General features: G+C 37.7%; 1 long non-coding RNA gene across 1 annotated transcript in view; it reads right to left on the bottom strand.

The window, feature by feature from the left end:
* LOC131416280 (uncharacterized) overlaps nucleotides 1–15,521 on the bottom strand; it is a 43,128-nt gene extending 27,607 nt beyond the window's left edge. The window contains exon 1 of the long non-coding RNA XR_009222572.1: nucleotides 15,294–15,521. This is a non-coding gene — a long non-coding RNA (uncharacterized LOC131416280). The remainder of the gene's footprint in view (nucleotides 1–15,293) is intronic.
* Nucleotides 15,522–19,985: the final 4,464 nt, after the last annotated feature.

The following is a 19,985-nucleotide window of genomic DNA, read 5'->3' as shown; positions in this document are numbered from 1 at the left end:
GCACATCTGGTTGTGCATACATTAGGGCCACGTGTGGTCCCACGGGTATCCTACACCATCTTGCCAAGATGTCCCATGGCAAGAAGTGAGAGTTACATGGTCTAGGCCCAAAATGAGGTACTGTATGGCTGAACCAAGGTGGAAGCTTGTTGAAGTATTTAATGGAACTAGTCAGCACAGCAGTGGCTGGGGTAAGAGATAGGCTGAGAGAGTATAAAATGACCAATACAGCCCATCCCTTGCACCACTCAGATTCACCATGCCCTCCATTAAGTGAAACCTGTCACAGCGTCCCCTTCAAAGTAGTGATCAACATTAATCTGAGAAAAGGCTTAATTTCAGGAGTTATTAGAACAAACTCTAGTCCCTACTGTTACAGCTAGTACCAAGGTTATAACTGATATTTATCATCTCCCTTCTTTATTATTCATTCTATTCATTTCTCTCACCCTTGGCCAACACTTTGGCTGGCTTAGTTTTCTTGTCTGCTAAGTTGACCCCAATTTTCATACCTGAGAGATCTGAGCCCTTCGTTGCCTTTCTTTTTCGGGGCTACATTGCTGTAATTGCCCATTCACATTATCCCTTGGCACAGAAGCACAAATATTTACCCCTCACGACTGCTAAGATTCCACACTTACTCCTCTCTGTTCCCATTATGTATCCCCAATCCTAGCACCACATAGAAATTAAAGTCAATTACCTCCACCAGTATAGTAATTCCCCACCTTGGCTGCTGCAAAGGCACGAGCAGCCAAGTGACCAAGTGGTAGATGTAGTTTCAAGTTAAAGTGGAACATAGTAAAATAGTTCCACTCTGTCCTCTGGTGAAAACAGTCCCCTTCCAGAAACCAAGGCCACGAATCCTGCAGAACCTAAGTTTTAGGAGATGAGGAGCACAAATTCCACAAGTGGGTCCCTGAAAAGGATGGTGAGATGGACCGATCCTACTTTTACCCCTTGGTTCTAGGACACATGTATTCTAGTTATTAGAGACAGCACCACATAACAGTGATTGATTTAGTTCATACACAACATCCTAGAAGACAGCATCCCAATCCAAGGGGTTTATACATAAATTTGTGTCTTAACTGGGCTTCTAACTGACTATTCCATCATTCTGCTCCTAGGTGATGAGATATATGGTAAGACAAGTGAGCTGTGCATTTATGTTCCCAATCTTCAATCCCTTGTATCATAAAATTGAGATAACTTAGTGTGAGAAACCGTGAAAATATACATTAGACGTTGTATAAGCCCTCAGATGATGACGATGTTAGTGGTGGCCCTAGAGGTAGAGAGGGCAAATCCACATGCAGAGAAGGTGTCAGTTCATGAAAGGATGAATTTCTGCTCCCTCTAGGGGGATTAAGTCTGATAAAATCAATCTAGCACCAGGTGGCTGACTGGTCTCCTTGAAGGATGGTGTCATAATGAGGGCTCAGTTTTGTTCTCTGCTCCTGACTAGTGAGCAGTAGCTAGATAAACTTTAAAGAAAGGGAGCCCTATGGTTGAGCCTGCATAGCTATATCTCTGCCACTGTGGTCACTCTGTTCATGGTCCCATTCTGCTAGCACTGGGTTGCCAAAGAAAGAGGCTAGCTGGCATCCACAGGACAAGTCTTCCTACCTACTTGGTTATTGATGCCTCTTCTGAGGTAGATGCTCCCTGGTGGGCATTAATATGAGACATAAACAAATGCACACTTTGTTCCCACTTCCATAGATCCAATCACGTGCATCTTCTTAAGATTTCATTGTCTCTTGTCTTCTAATTGTCTTTCTTCTGATTGTTGACCAAATAGCCAAACCATTCACTCTGCCCAGGAGCCCTAAACTCAGGCCACTTTTCCTTGCATGCAAAGCAAAGTTCCAAATGTTATCTTTGAAGATTTCTTCCCTTTACCGTGTCCTTTAGAGCCATCCCTAAATGAGCCTAGAGTGTAGCAATTATCCAGTAAAGCTCACATGATCAAATCACACCAACTTATCTGTGAATCAGGCCCTGACTGATCTGTTGTTTGTCTTGTCATTTACGCATAGGGAACCCATGATGCCATAGCTATGAGCTGTGGGAGAGGGATTGATACCACACAGATGACTTGGGTGTTTAGCCACCTGTTTACGTAATTTGCTTGTGTCTTCTAGAACTTCTCAGGCCCAATCCTGAATGGCACATTCATAATAAGTCGCTACTCTTCCTTCCCAAACTTATGACTCAGTGGATTAGATAATATACGGCTCTAGTCCCATAGTGAATTGGTGTTCCAAGATTGGGATTCAGCCCCAACTAGGATCCAGTATCATCCCAGGAATTGTTTTTCAAATGTTGCATAATTCTGTGCTACAGAAGGAAGGACCTTGCTGTAGTACCCTAGGGTTTTTTGCTGTGAGTTTTTTTCTATTGAGATTTGCCCTCTGGTACTTAGGCATCTTATCAGGATGCCTAGAATACTGGCCAATTCCTGCTAATAATGTCAAATTGCCAATTATATCACCAATATTGTGAACCAACACGAGGTGTTGCAGAATATAAAAACGATCGAGGTCCCTGCAGATGATATAGTGACAGAGAACAGGAGATTTAACATAGCTCTAAGGCAAGACAATGAATGTAAATTGTTGTCCTCCTCATGTAAAAGTGATCTGGTTTTGATTTCTCTTGCCAAGAAGGATTGAGGAGAACACATTCACCAGATCAGTAGTAGCCACGTACCAAGTAGAAGAGGCTGGGTTAATCTGTTCCCGAAAAGATACCATCTTCAACATGTGGGAAATAGGATTACCACTTGGTTAAGTTTTGATAGTTTACTGTCAGATGGTCTGATGCTTCTGGTTTACGCAAAGGCTGGACAAATTAATTAAATGGCATTATAAGAGAAATCTCCACTTTTGCAACTCAAGTTTTTAGTGGTGGTATTAATGTCTAAAATTCTTTTTGGCATGGAGTACGATTTCTGATTGCTATCCTTGCTGGAGGTGGTGAGGGAGGTATGTAGTGTCAAGGGTTTTTACTCTGCCTTTTCTACAGCAATGGCTGGTGCTCCCTAATCATGTAGCCGATGTGAGGATTCTTCCAATACAGAATATGGCTATCCAAATTATACGTTCAGGAGCCTGGGGAAATAGCTACAGGGTTTGTCCATGTTCCCATTAGATCCGTTTCAGATGGACTTGAACCCAACTCTGTCACCTGGAGGGGACAGCACAGGAGTGGAAGAAATCACACAGAATAGAATAGAGGAGAACTCTAGTAACACTAATGTTTAAGAGGGAGGCAGAGGAAAACCACGCCAGAGAAAGAGGGATCAGAAGGGAGAAGGAAGTGAGAGCAATATTCAACAGACCTGGGGAAGAAAATATTTTAAGGAGAGAAAAGTGGTCATCAGTGTGAAATATTGTTGAGCATCACAATGGAATTAAGAATGAAATTAGGCCACTAGATATAAAAAATAGGAAGACATTATTTTCCTTTGCTAGAGCAATTGAAGCAGAAGAGCAGGGGCAAATGTCAGAACGCAGGGGGTTGAGAAGTGTGGGGAAACTGAGGAAATTTAGACAATAAGTTTAAACTATTTTAATAAGTTTGCCCTTGAAAAGAGAGTGAAGGGGGGCCGGCCGATGGCACAAGTGGTTAAGTGCGCACTCTCCGCTGCAGTGGCCCGAGGTTCACCGGTTCAGATCCCGGGCGTGCACCAACACACCGCTTGTCAAGCCATGCTGTGGCGGCGTCCCATATAAAGTGGAAGAAGATGGGCACAGATGTTAGCCCAGGGCCAGTCTTCCTCAGCAAAAAAAGAGGAGAATTGGCAGATGTTAGCTCAGGGCTGATCTTCCTCACCAAAAAAAAAAAAAAAGAAAAAGAAAAGAGAGTGAAGAGATGATGGCTTGAAGGGGAGGAAGAAGCAGAGCAGGGATGTGGCTGCTGTTGCTGTTGTTTAGGATGGGACAGTATGAATGAGTTTCAGTCATATGACAGAGAGAAATCCAAGATATAAGAGAGTAAAAAAGGTTCTTTTTTCCCCTAAAAGCTTTCATTCTTCCAATTCCAATGTGAATAATACAAAATCTTCCCATAACCCCCTCTTGGAATAAGATCTTTAGTCTCTCATATCGGGTAATTTTATGACCAACATTTTAATTTTATTTTCTTATCGCTTGTAGCTTAGTGCAGTAAGATTTGCAAAACTATTAAATGCTAGACCGCAGCAAGAGAGAAGGAAGGCATATTTCTACAATTACCTTGCCCAAATTAAAGCTGTCTAAATTTGAATTACTAGTGCTTTTTAAGAGATAACAACCTATTTCATTCTATTGTCTTTTAATATATGACAGCACTACAGAATTAAAGATCACACACACTGATGATGAAAGCCCTTGTACTGGAAAAGGGGATATTCTGGTGTGCCTGAAAAGATTGATTAAGCAATGAAACAAGACAAGTGTATGGTTGTTTCAAAGTAATCAGGCCTTTGGGACTACTTAATGTTATAAACAGAAGCAGGTGTCTAATGCCTCACAAGTCCTTCTACCATTGAGAACAAGAGATCACCAGTGTGTGTGTGCATGTCTGTGTGTGTATATAATACACCATTTCTAGAAGGTCCTATATTCTATAGAAGTTCATTTCTTTTATTTCTTCTTCCAAGAAGGGTGCCTCTTTTGGTTGTGTCCCATGGAAATGTATCCGAATATATGTGATGTAGGATGTACGAATGTATTTGTGAATTTGCACATAAATACACAAGTTCATATATATAAATGTATATATTTGGCAGTATATATTTTTATATTTCCCTGAGAAAATTAAGGTTTAAACATAGGTGTTGGACTCATTTGAATCACACTTTATGTCTTCAGTTGTGATTTTAAAATTGCCTTAAAAATGTGGCAAAATATGAGGTCAGCCCAGTGGCGTAGCAGTTAAGTTCGGCGTGCTCCATTGCGGTGGCCTGTGTTCGCAGGCCCGGATCCAAGGTGCGGACCTACACCACTTATCAGCCATGCCATGGTGGCTACCCACATACAAAATAGGGGAAGATTGGCCACAGACGTTAGCTCAGGGTAAATCTCAGCAAAAAAAATAATAAAGTGGGAAAATAATTCAGTTAGACATGTATGATTAATTTTGAGAAAAACATAGATATCCTAAGTAACACTGTAGCCTTAAATGTTGCTGAATTACTATGTTTTTAATTGACGTTACTGGAAAGAAATTGCTTTGAGTCATCACTCTTTATGTAGTCAAGAACTAACTGTAAAAATTTGGATCCAAAATATGATTCTTAACATGATGTGATAATAATGTGTGCTTAGGAAAAAGTGGAAAGGAAATTCATCAAACAAAGAATCCAGAAACAGAAATTCATAGGGCCAGATCAGGTATCTGTAGGCTCATTCCCTGTTAAGTTTTTCGTCTGATACAGGCTCACCCTTCAACATTGCATGGACTTTTATGATTCTGTAGAGGAAGAAAATAAAATGGAAGTCAAGGAAGCATTTACTCCTCTTAACATAGTCCTTCCCTTTGAACATTTACAATAAAACAGACTCAATCCTTTGCCTTCCTATGGGAAGTCTAACAAAGAAAATGGAATTGTAGAAGGACCGCACACAATGTAGACAAAGTATTTTTAGAAACTACTCTCCTAGGAAGTGGCTGAGTTCTATGACTGATGTAATTAAGTCGATTGCTGGGAGTTTCACCATTTCTGGATATCCAGGAGCTTGGCATTCGCATGAGTCATTGGATATTTTTCCTTTGCTTATAATGCATCGCTAAATTCTAAGACCATACAAAAGTTGTCCTCAATAGAAAGGTACTGTGATACACTTAAATAGTATCATATTTTAGTCACTGGACTACCATCCAAATTTGTAACTAGATTATATTGCTTTCTAATTAGATTTGCTTTCCTTAGTCACCAAGATCTAAGCAACTGATAATATTTATATCTCTAACAACTGTGTTTTATTTATACAAAGAAAGAACAGAAACAAACTTTCATTAAGCAGCAACTATGTGCCAATCACTGTGAAATACGCTTTCGCATGTGTTGTTTACTCCTTTGCAGTAACGCTAAGAGATTAATACCATCATCTCCACTTTAAAGACAATATAATGAAGAAGTTAGATTCCAAGGCAGATTTTCTGACTGAAAAGCTCTGCTTGGGCTGACAGAGAGAATGAGGGCTTACTTCAGTTAAATTGTTTTGAATTGGCCTTGGTTATCCAGTGTTCTGCAAAACAGCCACACTTCAATGAGCTTGGATTTCACAAGCTCATTTTACCTCTAAGTGAGAACAAGAGTATGTACAACCTTCAATGTAGTCCCTTGAGAAGGCCAGATGGCCCACAGAGGATAGGGTTTGTGGCTTCAGTTTTAGTTGATTCATCCATCAAACAACCTTCGCTGAGCACCTATGTGCAATCTACCATTTTAGGAACTGGGAACAAAACAGAAAAGGTTTCAGCCCTCAAGCATCTTACATTCTACTGAGTTCTATGAGGGGAAGTAGGAGAAATGCAGATAATATACAGAAAGCTCTGAATACTAATTGACCAATATAACCAAAAACATATCTATTTGAGAACTTAAATCCTCCTAAGGCAGGCCTTGTCGAAGTTGGATATATGCATTATTATGGCAATAAACTACCTCCCTGGACCCCAAACCCTGTTTTTATTTACCCTGAAGAATTAAAAGTAAAAGGAATAAAACCCAAATCAAAACCAATATCCACAGAAACAGGCAGCATGGAGGCAAGGCAAGAATTAACTGATGCCCCAACACAGTGCTGCTCCCATCTTTAGTGTGAAGACAAATGTGAGAAAGAGAAGGAGAAATCTGAAGTGGTCACGATGGGACTGATGTAAGTAAATGGTGAGCCACTTTAAATACTAACATCGTAAGTAGCACGTAAATAGACTGCTTATTGTATTGATGAAATGGGTTGTGCGTAGAAGCAAAGCATTGTTCAAAAGCTCAGAAACAGTCTCTTAATAACCCTTCCTTTTTCCATCCTACTGTTTTTAAATAACGGTTCTTCGGCACCCTGAAGTCAAGTCTTCTTTCAGTGTGCATTTTTACTTTCTCTTATTACTTTGGGCCTCTGATCCTCTGGCTACAGTGTAAAAAACTGACAGAGATGCATTCCAATTCCAGATCTGCTATTTATATACTAGCTGTAGCTACATTTCTTCAGAAAAAGAACTTTCTGAATCTTGGTTTCTTAGTTACTTTATCTTCACTATAAGAACAGTAATACCTACCATAAAAGGTTGTGAGAATTAAATGAGATTTAAATTGCCTACGTAAGTAGGCATTTAGTAAATTTAGTTAAATCCCTGGAATGTCTGTTCTGTTTCAACACCATATGAGTGTAATCCTTTATGGAAAATTTGTTTTTTAACTAGGTGGGTCCTCAGGAAATACTGTGGATTGAATGTTTACATTTTATATTTCAAGTATTTTCAGTACAATACACTTAATGAAATTCTGTACAACTTAGTAGCTATCATGTTTTAGACATATCAAATTATTGCACCGCTAGTGTATTAATTCAGGATGGAAGCCCAGTCTTCTCAGTGTCCTCTTCTTTTTTTCTTTAGAGTTTGGCTCAACTCTAGAAAAGCTTTCCAACCATTAGAGCTGCCCCACAATGGAATGGATCGGATTGTGCAGGGGTAAAATCCAAATTTCTGTAAACGCTGACAAAGAGGCGGAATGGGCATCCGTCAGGAAAGTGGCAGAGATTTCCAAATTGTTGAAAATTGCTTAAGATGATTCCCAAGGTCTCTTCTCTCTCAATGGTCCCGTAATTCTAAACAGTATATAGTGCTTTATTTAGAAACACGTAAGAAAAAGGAAGCTTTGTTTTCCCATTGTGTATTTCACAAGGAAGTTTTAAGCATTATTCCATCCCCAATTCTCTTTATAGGTACTAATAATAATATCTAACAATAATATAACCCTACCAGGCAATATTCTGAGTTCTTTACAGGCATTAACTCATTTAATCCTTACAACAATTTTATGAGGTAGGTACTGTTGGCATCACTAACTTACACATGAGGAAACTAAAGCACAGAAAAGTTCTATAACCTGCCGAAGGTCAAGTAAGTGATGGAGCTGGGACTCGAACCCAGGTGCTCCAGCTCTAAATCCTACTAGTCTGTAGTACAAGGGCCTCCCACAATATAAGCCTGTTTCTCATAGACCCAGAATTTGTCCCACTAAACAGAAGCTCCATGAGGGCACAGACCATTATCTGTTTATAGTCACCACTGAACCGACAGTACCTGACATGCAACAGGTAATCAATGCATGGTTTTTTTAAAGTATGAAGATTAGTCTGGCTCTTATTTTTCGTGTCTTTTAAAAAGTACATCATAGAAAAGTGTATGGCTTAGCTTTTATATCAATATTATTATTTACCTGATTAGAGGTAAGAAGTGGCTCAGAACTGCTTGTTTATACTAAACACCAAAAGACCTTTAAGATAATACAACATGAATATATAAAACATGGTAGGATGACCTAAATTAGAAGTAGGTAACAACAAAAAGCAAAACCAAGGGCAGAAACATACCATGGAGACAACTTAATGTGAATACACATGCTGTTCTACACAGTTACTTCAAGTGGGTCACACGTTTGTCCTAAGCTTTTCGGTAGTCACAGGGAAAGGGAAATTGATCAGTTTCTAATTTTACCTGTCCTTAAAACATAAAAAGAATATTTCTTAGGAGGAGCAAATCTATTCTTAGTATCAAACTAGGAAGAAATATCTTCCAGAGATCTTCAAGAGACCCTCCTAAAGAAATGAACAATGTCTTCCACAACATTCTGTGTGCATTCTCTCTATATTGCCTCTTTCATTTTTTGGGTGAGAAAGATTGTCCCTGAGCTAACATCTGTGCCAATCTTCCTCTATTTTATATGTGGGACACTGCCACAGCATAACTTGATAAGTGCTATGTAGCTCCACACTAGGGATGCAGGCCTGCAAACCTGGGCCGCCAAAGGGCGGTGCACAAACTTAACCACTATGCCACCAGACCTTATTGCCTCTTAATAAGAGACTAAGACATCATACCAAGTCTCCTTAGTGCAGAGGGAGCTGTGCAGACAGCAGGGTCTCCCTCTGTAACCAGTCAGTACTTAGTCTAGTCAGAAGGTTGAGGTAAATTGCTAAGCTCCAAATTATTGTGTTTAACGCTGAGTTAGAGGTAGCGATAAATTGAAACAATACCCTGCATAAACTCCTACTTTTTTTAATCTTCTCAGTCTATTTTCCTCAAAGCAACCTGAGTATAGCTTTGAATCGCTTCAAACACTATCTCCCCATTTTCCTAGGCTAAGATCTACAATCCTCAACAAGACCTGCAAGGCCCTGTGTGATCTGCCCCCCAGCAGTCTTGCACCATGGTGCCTGTTGTTCCCTACCCTTAGGCTGAATCACCATCATTTCTCCTTCATGCCAGTGTCATTCTCATGCCAGTGGCTCTGCACATGCCATTCCATTTGCCTGGAACATGCTCTCCTCTCCCACTCTGCCATTCCTTACCTAGTTAATTCCCACTTCTCAAAAGCGACTCTCGGATGAGGATGTCACTCTACTCCCCTTAGGTGGACTGGGCACCCTTGCATGGTTACAGGCTGTCATCACACTTTGTACATTTCCATTGTGAAAAGTATCAATATTTTAATTAGCTCATTCAATCTCTTCTTCATTTCTTCAACAGATATTTACCGATGAGCATCTACTTTTCACTGGGTACTTTTCTAGCCCTAAAATACATCCATGCACAAAATCCCTACCCTCATGTAGTTTTCATTCTAGCATGCAGAGCTAAATGTCTTCACTAAAATACGAGCACCATGTGGTCAGTGACTACTTCTGTCTTATTCACTGATGCATCCTTGGTACCTAGCACACTGTTTTGCACATACAGAGGGTCCTTGACTCAACAATGGTTAGACTTACAATTTTTCAACTTTACGACGGTGCAAAAGTGATTCTTGTTTGGTAGAAACCATGCTTCGAATCCTGAATTTTGATCTTTTCCCAGGCTAGAAACATGCAGTATGATACTCTCTCATGATGCTGGGCAGTGGCAGCGAGCTGCAGCTCCCAGTCCGCCACATGATCACAAGAATAAATAACTGATACACTTACAATCATTCTGTACCCACACAACCATTCTGTTTTTCACTTTCAGTACTGTATTCAATAAATTACATTAGATATTCAACACTGTGTTATAAAATGGGCTTTGTGTTACATGATTTTGCCCAACTGTAGGCCAACATAAGTGTTCTGAGTGTATTTAAGGTAGGCTAGGCTAAGCAATGATGTTCAATATGTTAGGTGTATTAATGTATTTTTGACTTAAGATATTTTCGATTTATAATGGGTGTATCGGGATATAGCCCCATTATAAGCTGAAGAAAGTCTGTAGATTGTATCAATTAGAATAGCCTGGATAATGACATGGAAACAAACAACCCTAAATTTTAGTGGCTTAAAGTGATACAGGTTTATTTTTTGATCATTCTGTATGACTGCAATTTTTTCACATCTTACCACCACAGTAACTCAGGGACATAGCTCAGTAGAATAGCCATCATCTCAAATAATCCTGGTTATTTTGCCCAAAAGAGAAAACTCTCCAGAGTTTTAGCCGGGAGCTAAATGAGTCCCCAAGGTTTTAACCAGGAGTTCAGTACTCCAGCCCAGAAGTGCACAAGACACATCCACTTACAACTCACTGGCCAAAATTAGTCACCTGGCCGTGTACAATTACAAGGGGGCAAAGGAGGGAACCATAATTATTTGGCAGATGTCATTACTGACTGTGACAGAGAGAACTTAATAAATATTTGAGGAAATGATTACTGAATCACAATGAAAGCCATGTATCTTTCTCTGTGAATTTTTTGTGAAATATATGTGTTCATGTGATGTGTGTAGTATGTATAGATTAGGCTAATGATAAAATAAGTTTGCATCATCTAGTCATATCTTGATTAAACTCAACCAGGTATGAGAAAATTGCTAAGCACAAAATATAAAGTGGATATCCTACAGGCAAATAACTGAGAATTCACTATATATTAAAAATTGCTTCTTCAAATAAACTATGAAATATTTCATAGGTCCGATTTCATTAGACTGGTTCACATGGCTGTTGTCTGCAAATTAGACTTAGGTACATTCTTCAGGATTGATCGAAAAGCAAGAACTATTGCACATTTTGTTCTCCTTGCCAACTATAATTTTGTGTTTTGCATGAACATTCAATTTTCTGTTTTTAATTAAAAATTAATTAAAATTCATTAGAGTATAAATTGTATTTCATCGTTTCATTGAATCCTAACTATAGGTCGTGGTTCTTAAGCACAGAAATGGTCTAGCATTTTCCTTCAATATGAAGTAGAAGAATTGTCAGGGTTATATTGGTGCCCAGATGGAGATTTGGTATTTGTTTGACTAAATTCTCTGCCTTTAATTTAGGACATGAAAGGAGCTTTGTGGACTTAAATTAGAAGGTTTAGTCAGAGCAATAAGAAAAACCAATAGGAATTCCTCCTTGAAATATAAGATTTTTGTGAAATTTCTTTGCCTCCGTGTACTGAGATTTTCAACTACAAAATTCTGAGAATTATGAGCCCCTCTCTGAAGGAACAGTCCGCAGTACTATGCCTTAGAGCAGTGCTTCCCACCTGGAGTTTTTGGACATACTCTTACATTTTTCTGTGTAAATTGTTATGTTTCTATTTTGATAACAATTCAAATGCATATAAATAAACATATATACGTATAAAAATATTCTAGATAATTAGGATGATAAATGCTGACATTTCTTTTATATCTGATTTTTATTTATTTATTTGTTTGTTTGTTTTATTTTTTGTTTTTTGCTGAAGAAGATTCACCCTGAGCTAACATCTGTTGCCGACCTTCCTCTTTTTGTATGTGAGCCGCCTCCACAGCACGGCCACTGACAGGCAAGTGGTGTGGGTCGGTGCCCGGACTCCAAACCCAGGCCATCGAAGCAGAGCAGGCCAAAGGCCCTTATTTTATTTTGCTTTAATTTTATTGTAGTAAGAACACAATGTGAGATCTATCCTCTTACAATACATTATTGTTGACCTTAGGTACAATGTTGTACACAGATCTCTAGAGCTCATTCATCTTACTTAACTAAAACATTATACCTGTTGATTAATAATGCCCAGTTCACCCTCCCCACAGCCCCTGGTAGCCACCATTTCAGTCTTTGATTTCATGAATCTGACTATTTTAGATATCTCATGTAAGTGGAATCATGCAGTACTTGTCTTTCTGTGTCTGGCTTATTTCACTCAGCGTCATGTACTCAAGGTCCATCTATGTTTGCACATATTGCAAAATTTCCTTCTTTTTTAAAGCTGAATAGTATTCCGTTGTCTGTATATAACACATTTTCTTTATCCCTTCATGTGTAGATGAACATTGAAGTTATTTTCACATCTTAGCTATTGCAAATAGTGTTGCAATGAATGTAGGAGCGCTAATATCTATTTGAGATCCTTGTATCTGTTATTTCACTGACACCAAGCAGTGCTACTCTAGTTATTCTAACCTTTGAATACATAGAATGCAATAAGGAAATAGAGGATTCAAGCCAAGTGAAGCATAAACAATAAGCTAAGAAAAGAGTAGTTGCAAAAGAACTAAAATAAGAAGATTGGTGTTAATATAAGTACATGTAACTAAAAAGAACCTACACTGTCACGCTGTACTAAATACACACATCAAATGCAACGTAGTGTCAGCAAAGATCATCTACCACATTAAATCAATGTTGACAATTTAAATCTTATCAGTTTTGTAGTTTTATTTCTATTTGGTAAATTTTTATTTTATATTCTATATGCATAGTAAACATTTAATTTTTTATTCATTTGAGAGTATATATCTGTTAGACTTTACACTAAGAATAAAATTCAAACCCCTACCATGATCTGCAAGGCCCTGACGACCTGGCCTCTTCCTACCTGCCGCTTCTCATCTTGCCACACTACACTTGGACCTCTGTGCTCCAGTTCCATTGGCATTTCTGACAGTTCTTAAAGCACACTTAGCCCTCTCTCAACTCAACACCTTTCACTTGGTGTTTCCTCTGCCCGGACACTTTTTCAGGCTCTTAACAGAGCTAGCTACTTCTCATCTCTCCACTTTTAGCTTAATATTCCCTTTTTGGAGAGACCTTCCCTGACTTCCCTATCGCCTCCACCATTATTTTCTACCAGAGTCCCCTGATATTTCCTTCTCAGTACTTAGCTCAATTTATAGCTCTTTATTTTATTTACATGATTATTGCTTGACTCCTCTAAACACCAAACACACACTGATACACGTACTCCAGAATGTAAGGTCCCTGAGCACAGTGATCCCATTGTCTTATTCCTCATTTTATCCCCATTTCTTAAAAGAGTGCTTGGTTTATACAACAAATAGTATTTGACTAAGTAACAAAATGCATCCCTCACTAGTCTCCAGTCCTATCTTTCTAAAAATCTTTTCTAATTTCATCAGTGAAGAGTGACATGTCATTGTTTTAATTTATCTCTGATTACTCACGGCATTGGACGTTTTTATATACTTATTGGCCATATATATTTTTGTTAGTAAATTTCATATACTTTGCCCACTTTTCTATTGGGGAATCGTTTCATTTATTTGTTTTATTTATATAGTCAAGACATTGATCTCTTAACCATTTTGTGTATTACAAACATATGGCTTTCAATATCTTATGATTTTTTTGTACCCAATACTTTCTCTTTATGACATGAAAGTTGTCAATGTTTTTCAAGTGGATGTTATTAATCATATTGCACAGGTGAATAATCTGAAACTAAGAGAAAAAAATTTGCATGTGACATGTTTAATAAGAGCTATCTAACTCAAAATCTGTATTCTTTTCATTCTACATGTCAGCTGATGTAATATGTCTCAATGTTCGGTAGCAGATAGCTAAATCTATATGGATATGTTTAAGCGAAGAAATAAGTCTGATTGCTTTATTGTTACATTCATATGAATATATCATGAGTGTCATCTAGGGATCTAGGGCTCCAGGGAGTTTAAATTTTAGAAAGACTGTCCTGGTGTTTCTAACGGAAATTGCACATTTGTCTACATTAAGACAGTCTAGGCTAACCAAAACTTTATATTCTGAGCTTTGGGCTAACATTTTTTATCACCTCAGCGTCGTAAGAGTGGTATCTCATACTAATCAGAAATTCTAATTGATAGTCCTATATGTCTTTGGTTAGTACAAATGGGAAAATGCATTATTTCCTAATTACCTATTAGGTTGACAAAAATGTTTAATAATATAGAATCCACGTGGGGAGAAGAAAATCAATGGTATTCTTCTTGGTGAAAAAACTGGTAAATCATTATCCAAGATTATCTTTATTTTCATTTGACTATACAGAGTATTACACTTTAAGAGAAGGAAGGATCTAAAGTAACTATTTCTCATTTTAATTTATTGGAAGTCAATTAATTATGACGATTTTAAATAATGTATCCTGAACCACAAGTTTTTTCATACTGGATGAGTTAATAATAAACTGCTCCATTTCATCAAGATTGAGGGATCTATACAGTCTTACCAGTGGATCAGAACCAAAGGAGCAAAGACATGAGGGACAGTGAAAAAAAAAGTGAAAGAGGATGTGAATATGATCCCTACAATTATGGGATCAGGTGCAAATTCCAAATATTTTTGTACAGGTGCTAAAAGAAACTTCTTTTCAGATTAAATTATTAAAGTCATTAAATTTAATTTTTTATTATCTAATTTAATTATTTTATTTTAATCTGTGGTTCCATCAAGTTGTCTTTTGCCTCCCATAACATGAGAACTTAGCCGCAGTGTTGAGACTAGAATTCAGGAGTCACTGAGTCCATTGTAGTATGCTTGTATTCATAACTCACTATTTCTAACTCAGAGGATGGTTTGATTTGTAATTATCACAATTACATGCACAATCCATCTTCTGCTGGCCACTGTGTATGCAGTCGTTGCACACGGATACTGTTAAAATAAATTGCACAACACATGTGGGGATACATGCAAGGAGATGGTTTCTGTAAGCGCAGAAAAGACATAAAGAGCCATGAAACATCAAATGAAATTCTTTTTTCTGGAGCAGCAAAATCAATCCTGAACCCAGCAACTGCAGTTCAAGAATATGCTCTGATCAGCATCAGTTCTTCTTATAGTCTTACCTCCATGTCCACCTTGAAATACTGTCATTTTTGAAAGTGATTTGGATGCTGATTTTTAATCTTCTTCTTTTGGTATTATAGCACCTTGGTTTTCTCACTTTCTGATTGGGCTGTTTTATATGCATTTTCCCTCTCGTGAACCTCCTGGTTAAACAAAGGTAATAATAACATGGTCTTAGATGAAGTTTAGTTATGACTGTCTCCTCAAGGGTTTAAAATCAGGTCACAGTAAAAAATAAATGCTATAAATTCAAAGTATCCTGATATAATTGTGCTTATAGAGACTACAAAATGCCCCATACAAATTAGGCTCATAAAGAATCATTATAATATTTTGATAATTCACTGACTCTCATTTTATATTTGAAATAACAGGATAAGGACTAAACAAATCATGTTAAGAGCAATTTTGCATCAACATAAAGCAAAATAGCACAATATTTTTCTTTTCCTGGTTTTTTTTCTAGTCACTAAAGTGGTAAGGAGATTAAATAGTATTATCCTTATTAAAATAGAAGCTAAAACAAAGATGTGGAAATAGTCAAAGGTTTGGGTACATAAGGTATTTTACAGTCATTTGTTATTTGCACTATTTAATTCAGTCATTCAGTGGTTTCCCCGAGCTGTGGATCATGGGAATAAGAGTGCCGCTGTTCCTCTACCTACAGCAGGGCGCTGGTCCCTTCAGCATTTCCCCTAAGATGAGCTTCATCTCTCAGTTAATAGTAAAATTATATTCTGATCTCCAATCTAGTGCTTTTTTTAACTCACTATTATTTAGAAAAATCTAAGGACAAATGTCAATCTAGACCCTACCTCTATTTATAATCCAATTTATTTAAAGCTTCATGGAAAACTCATTTTGTACATAAACACAAAATTACCAGTTTCTTTTCCTAAATCAATTGATCACCAAATCTGAAGTATTGATTGAATCCCCAGAATTTAGAAGAGTGTCAAATGCAAAAGCACTCCAAAATATCAATCTTTGGGCAATTCTGGGTGCTGTGAGAGGAACAGAAAAAGCAGAAGATGCATTTCTTCCCTTCAGGTAGCTTACCATCTACTAAAGTGTGAAAGCAGAAAAACTAAACACAGAGAGAAAAAAGCTGTATGTGTATTGTATAATCAGCTTATGTACTACAACTCATGACCAGCTTCCAAACCTGCAATTACAGCTGGGATTTCTAACTTTTCCCTTGCAATTACCCGAAACATTTTTACCTTTTCTTCCCCTTTATTATGTTCATTGAATATGAAAATTGTACCTTACAAGATTTCAAAAAGAATGAGGGGAAAATGAAAACTAAAAAGGGAAGGCATATAAATGACCATTCCTTCAAATTTTTCTTTGATCTTTATGTGAAAGAAATAAAGCAATCTATTTATTTATCAGGCTCATTCACTTTACCTTCCTAGCAATTGCAAAGTTGACTGCTCAGACAAGATAAGGAAATGAAATGATGACAGAGGGCAGGCACTGATGGGATAGGATGGGAGATTGGACAGAAAGGACTGATTTGATCTCTGTAAAATCCCAGACTCGAGCTCAAGATTATTGTTTTAAGTATTCTCTCTTATCATTATTTAATTTTGGTTTCTAGGATTGAGATATTATTGTTCCAAGAAAGAATACATATTTTATAGTAATCATTTGAATATTTCCCTCCTTTGGATGTGCCTGGATGCTTCTCTACATGGGGGGATTTTTAATGATGTTAGTGATTATTGGTCTCTGCTAGAATCATCACTGTTCTTTTGTTCATTATCCCACATTAAAAAAAGAGAGATAAATTTAGTCATTTTTACTTTAGTACTCTATGAAAGGCTATATTATCAAGTATCTTTCCCCAAATAAGACCAATGACATCCTACATTTGGTAAAATGGCCATGGTATTGGAGAGTAGATCAGTCATGTAAGATTCTATTCTTTCTTTACGTCATTTGAAAAAGTTTTTTTAACCTTGATGGAAGTCAAATTTTCTATGTAGATTTTTTTCACAAACATCATCTCTGAGGTGTGAAAGTAGAAGAAAATGCACCTTATTTTCCACTTTAAAGGTGATATAGCACACTGTAATGTCACTCAGCTCCAGTTTCTTTACCTGTAAAATGGCAACACTAATGTCAACCTCCTTGGGCTGTTAAGAGTGTTAGATACTTGTAAAGCACTAAGTTTGGCACATAAGGATCCAATAAATGGTACTTATTATTATTGATACCTTAAGTCTCCTTTTGCTTCAAAGTTGAATTCAAGTCCTAGCTCCCTTTTGAAAATCTTCCCTGAATATTCAACCTTTGTAATTATTACCTCCTCTAAACACTTTAGAGGATATTTGTCCTATATCTTTTGACATATGCTACTTTGTACTTATGTTTGTCTTTTTTATATCTTTGTCCAATCTCCCCAGCTAGATTATAAACCCTGAGAGATAACGGGTGATAAATCATGCCACTTTGTATCTCGAGGGCCTACCTAACAGAGTGCCCTGTGACTAGTGGACTCTCAATATATTTCTACTTCCTTACTTTCTTGAATAAATGAGATTTCTGTATTAACCTCCTAAGGTTATTGTTTTAAAAATAATATTTTATAGCCATACCTAACTTAGATGATCTAAGTCAAACTCACCAGAATCTATTGAAGAAAAAAAGGATCTGGTAGAAGTCAGCCAATAAATATTACAACTGTATCAAAGCACTGTAGCTGACTTCAAAGCCTGGCCTCGTCTCTCACTGTGCCAATTTACTTTCTCCAAGGTGGTTCCAACTTTGAGAGGCCTGACAACAAAGGATTCAGAGGCATTGCCAATTTACATAGACCCACGGTATGTTGGTCGCCTCTTCTGAGAGACATGGGTTTATGCAGAAGATTTTCCCTGGCACTTCGAGTTAGGAAACATCACAAGCCAGGAGAATATTTGCTTTCATTTGTCAAGGCAACATCAATACTTCTGATAAGCAGTGGACAAGAGTGTAAATGTAATATTTATTGTAGTGACAACCCATAGGAAGTATCCTTCCTCTCCCTCTTACTCTCAGAGACCACTAGATTCAAGAAGCTTAGAGAAATGTAGTAGAAGAGAGAGCCTCCTGATAATGATGCCCGCCTGATGAAGGTATACAGAAGAGTTACTGGTTAAAGGATAATGGGAAAAAAGAGAGAGACAGACAGACAGACAGAAAGAAAGAAGCGGAAAGAGGATTTACAGAATTAAGAAAAAGAAATAAAAATTTGCGTGAAAATGACACCAGAAATAACAAATCAATAAACATAACAAGTGAAACATTCATAAGGAAAACAGTTCCCTAAATGCAACAAGATCTTTGGTCTTTATTTGACATGAGAGCAAATGTTAATCAGAATTGGCACAAAATAATTGAACTCCATGACCATTTTTTCCTCACAGGTTCACAATCATATCAATAGGATTTTTTGTTTACTACGTTACCACTGAAAATCAGTGTGGCCAAGGGAAAGAACAAGTATGCAAAGACAGATGGTCCTGAATTTGAATCAAATTTCTCTCATTCATTTTCTTAATGTGTAACCATGAGCAAATTACTCTTGAGTCTCAGTATCCTAATCTAATAATGGAGTGGGTTTTTTTCTTACTAATGGATGAGGGTATTTTTGAATAAGTGTGTAGTGTTTGGCATTCGATATGGTGGCTCCTGTTGTGTTGTATTTGTATAGAAGTTTGGGACTTAAAGAATGATAAATTTAGCATTTTGACTATTTAGCATTTGATTATTATTTGAGGGGAGGCGAATAGAAGTATCTGATGGGGTTGTGAGCTGGGTCAGTGCTTTGAGGGAAACTAGAGAGCTGGAATTGCTGTGAAGGGGACCTACTCTGGGAGGGTGTGGGAAGGATCAGTCTGGAAAAGGGAAGGGAGAAAGAAGGCCTGACATTGGTTACAGCAAGTGCGCAGTGCCACTCCCTGGGGCGTAGCAAGAGGTTGCTGGCACCCAAAGCGGGCTAGGCCTGAAGGGATGGTGTGGGTGGGAGTGGTTGGGGTGAGGCTTTGGGGCCAAGAGGGCAGGACTGCAGGCCAGTGTAATTGAGCTGGGTTTTTCAGCCACCAGATGATCATCCTCTTTTGGAGGACATTTTATACCAAGCAAGGATGGTGCTGAAAACCTGCATATTTAGAACATCACCTTTCCCAGGAATCTGCCAGCCTCCGAAATGTAAGGACTGTCTTCTTTGAGGATGAAGCCTTAGGAAGTGGGGTGCCCCTTAACCCCAGATCCAGGCCTGTCTCTCCTCCAGCTTGGGGCATGCATAGCGTCCCCAAAGAACAAAGGCACGTGTATCCCGAGAGGCATGGGTTGGGAAAAAATTTTAAATTATACATCTAAATTAAAGGAAAAAGTAGCAATGGTCTACATTAGAAACAAAATATAGTACCTGAAGACTTTCTTTGAACAAGCAACTAAGTTAAGTTTTCTGGGGTGGGGGGTAATGCTAATGTTTTTGAAATAATTAACAAGGGAAGTTCATAAATAATATTGTATTATTAGATATTATTTAAGGTAATCATGCTTACTTAGTTTCATTTCTAATGTAAAAATTAGGTATCAGTATCTTTCCATTAATTAAACTGAGATAGTATTATCAAAATAATAATGTGTTACTTATTATGTACCATTTATATCATATGGGTTTATGGACTTTCTGTAAATAT

This window comes from Diceros bicornis, chromosome 17 (genome assembly GCF_020826845.1).
Source record: "Diceros bicornis minor isolate mBicDic1 chromosome 17, mDicBic1.mat.cur, whole genome shotgun sequence".
NCBI classification, from domain to species: Eukaryota; Metazoa; Chordata; class Mammalia; order Perissodactyla; family Rhinocerotidae; genus Diceros; species Diceros bicornis.
Note: the sequence above shows the minus strand (reverse complement) of the source record. Positions and strands in the feature narration are given on the sequence as shown.